Here is a 3,594-nt window from a genome sequence, read left to right on the forward strand (position 1 = left end):
GGGGTGGAAGATAATCTGGCTTTGTGTTAGCTCACACAGAGTTCTCTCTCAATTGTCACCAGGTTCTCTCAATGTCAAACCCTCATCTCTCAAAACAAGATGCTTCAAAAAAAGAAATACCAATTCACTTGTAATCAAGATTTATGCCAAGATTATTAGCTTACAACAATGATTCAATGAAGCATGTAAGGATTAATCAATAAAGCAAGTAAAGGAAATGACAATTAGATGAAAATGTTAGAACAATAACTCAAATGCCTTAATAGAAAGTGCTCTTAAAAATCTTCACTTATAATATGTTATGACAAATGGAGCAAGTGAGAATTATGCAAATGAAAGCACAAGTAAATGATCGTAGATGAGATTACTAATTAGGAAATTAAAGATATACTACTTCAATCTAAAACACAAGTGAGATAAAGACGAATTACTCAATGTAATTTAGACCAAATAGCCAATGAGATCAAACAATTAGCAATGAAGTCTAGATTTATTAATGACCAAGTGAAGCAATCCAATAAATTAGATAAATATAATGAAATGAAAATTAAATTAAAGAGTTAGTCACTTCCGCAAGAAATCCTCCCTTTTAAATAAGGAGATGGGATACAATAGAAATAAATCTGAAACTCACTCAAGAAAATGTATTTTTATTATGAGATTACAAAGGAATAATCCCTTAAATAGTAAAAGAGAATTTTCAAATGAACGTTTAAATACCCCTCCTGAAAATATTAATGAGAGAAAATACAAGGACTATATAAACTTTAAGAAGATGAATTTCCAGCATATACTCTAATGACAAGGAATGAAAAGAGGAATAACACATTCCCGCATCGTGATTAGTAAAACTAATAATCCCATTTTGAATATTAAAAATATGGGGCATAATAACTGAAAACGTTGAGTAACTCCAAAATTTAATACCAAAATAGCTTCAACAAAATAATAGTCAAAATTCACTTGTATTTGGGTTCGGTAAAGTCAAAATAATCTGACTCGATGACAGCTGGACAATCGAGTTAACTCAGCGACAACTCGAGTTATTAAATAATAAAGAAAAATAGACTTCGTCGTTTATGACAAAGCTTGATAACCAAAACTGCTAAGTAGATTGATTGTATTAATTTTAACCATGAGTGAACTAGGCCATGGTGGGCACATGAAACTATATTCGAAGTAACAATTTAAAACAACATGAGCTTTCTCGAAATTTAACTTCCTTCGCAATTGCATCAATTGAGGGGTGGATCACATAAGGATAGAAAACTTGAAAATTAAATTATTTGACTATCTTTCGAAGGACCCAAAATTTAATAATCCATAACTCCGTTCCCTCTGCGTGGAGGAACCCAAAAAAATTAGTGACAATACCAAAAGTTACCATTAAATAAATCTTATTGCATTTCATTCTTTCACGGAAGAGAATCGAGTATTGTAAATTCGTTTTCATTAAAATTCACATAATATATTAGGAGGAAACTCCTTAAGGTAAAAGGAATAATTTATGGGCTATCACGCAAGGGTTTTAATAATCAAGGAAAGAGGGGCTTTACAAGAATAGAGAAAATCTGGGGTTATGGACAACTACTACTTGCATGCATTCTTTTCCTTTTTTTGTTTTTTTGTTTTTTGTTTTTTGTTTTTTGTTTTTGTTTTTTTTTTTTTTTTTTTTTTTTTTTATATATTTAAATTAAATTATTTCACTTCATTAAAAAAAATACATGGATTAATTTAATTAAGGTAAAATAAAAAATTTCTCTTTTAAAACCCCACGTTGTGTACAATTACAAAGCTTTCCATGCCTCCATGGGCTCTACTTGAGAATCCCCAACAATTCCCAAGACATTTGATTATAAATAATTGGGTGGTCTCTGGATTAAGAAAATTGCAATAAACAACCAGTAAAGATGCAGGGGACAACAAGAAGGAGTCCGGATATGAAAATATGTACATGATAAGATTAGCTGTGGAGATTACTCATAGGAATGACTTTAAAAATGAACACCATCAAAATATAACTACGCAGTAAGTATGCACTGAATAAAAAATTTACGTGTATAGCGAGGGTTTGTAGAAAAAATATGCGGCCTCCTGGAAGTAACCATCTTGTAACTTCAAAACAAGTCAAGTTAAAAATTCCAACAAAATAATTATTTTTTTCTAAGATGCCCATAGGCCCTAAGGGTTGAGCCAAAGCTCTGATACCATATGTAACAGTCCAAAGTAAATATAAAATTAATTTCATAATTAAAATTAGAATCAACAAATAAGTACATACCTATATTATCTGTGATCAATGTCTGCCAGATGACAAGAAGGTTTTGGGGACGACTGTCCACCCAACCGTAGGCTCAATTGTGCAAGGATTTGCTACAACTGGCCACCCCCGAGCCTTCAATCAACATACTACTGCCAGTGGCTCCTAAGTCTTAAAACTCCATTCTCCCAAGAGAATGCAAGATAGAATCTCAGAATGATGGAATGCAAGAATGCCTCTCATCTTCCTCACCATCTATTAAATACAATAACATTGGAAGGGGAACCACATGCACACACTCCATGTGTCTACATGCAACTTTCTTTTGATTTTTAGCTTTCTTGTTTTATTTTTTTACTTTTCTTTTGATTTTTAGCTTTTCTTGTTTTATTTCCTTCTTTTTGATAGCTTTCTTGTTTTATTTCTATTTATTCTTATTTAGAGTTTTAGTATGGTTATTACTATTTTTATTTATTTTCTTTGTATATATTTTTAATATCATTTATTATTTAACATTTATGATTTATTATTTTTATTATTTATTATTAAGTGATTTATTTATTATTATTTAAGTATGGGGGTTTACGCAGTGCATTATATTAGATATCATTTTGGGATTCAACTGCGTTAAGTAAGTCATTCACGTATGACCATTTCCATGAGAGGTAGTCGTAATTGACTAATTTCTCATGATTTTTGAATAGTTCACTTAGCACTCATTGCATCGGGTGATGCTCACAGGGGTGAAGAAGTGGGATTGAAACTAGTGAAATGTGGAGAACGAATCACATAGCATCAATCATCACTTCCGGGGCTTGCACCCGGTAACCAGGACTTCCCAGGAGGTCACCCATCCCAGAACTCCTCTGGCTCAAGTGCGCTTAACTGTGGAGTTTTTCCCCACAATCAAGCCCACTTAGCTTGCTACCCCATTTGCAAAACCTTAGCAAGTATTGTGCCTCATGAACCATTCAAGTAGAGATCCCTTGACTCTTTTTGAATTTAAGTATGGGGGTTTACGCAGTGCATTATATTAGATATCATTTTGGGATTCAACTGCGTTAAGTAAGTCATTCACGTATGACCATTTCCATGAGAGGTAGTCGTAACTGACTAATTTCTCATGATTTTTGAATAGTTCACTTAGCACTCATTGCATCGGGTGATGCTCACAGGGGTGAAGAAGTGGGATTGAAACTAGTGAAATGTGGAGAACGAATCACATAGCATCAATCATCACTTCCGGGGCTTGCACCCGGTAAGTGATTTATTTATTATTCTTATTATTTATTATTTATTATTAAGGGGAGGGATATTACAGACAACTCTCCTAT

The sequence above is a fragment of the Pinus tabuliformis genome, chromosome 9, assembly GCF_031772625.1.
Source record: "Pinus tabuliformis cultivar Carrire ecotype Pingquan chromosome 9, CPIR1, whole genome shotgun sequence".
NCBI lineage: Eukaryota > Viridiplantae > Streptophyta > Pinopsida > Pinales > Pinaceae > Pinus > Pinus tabuliformis.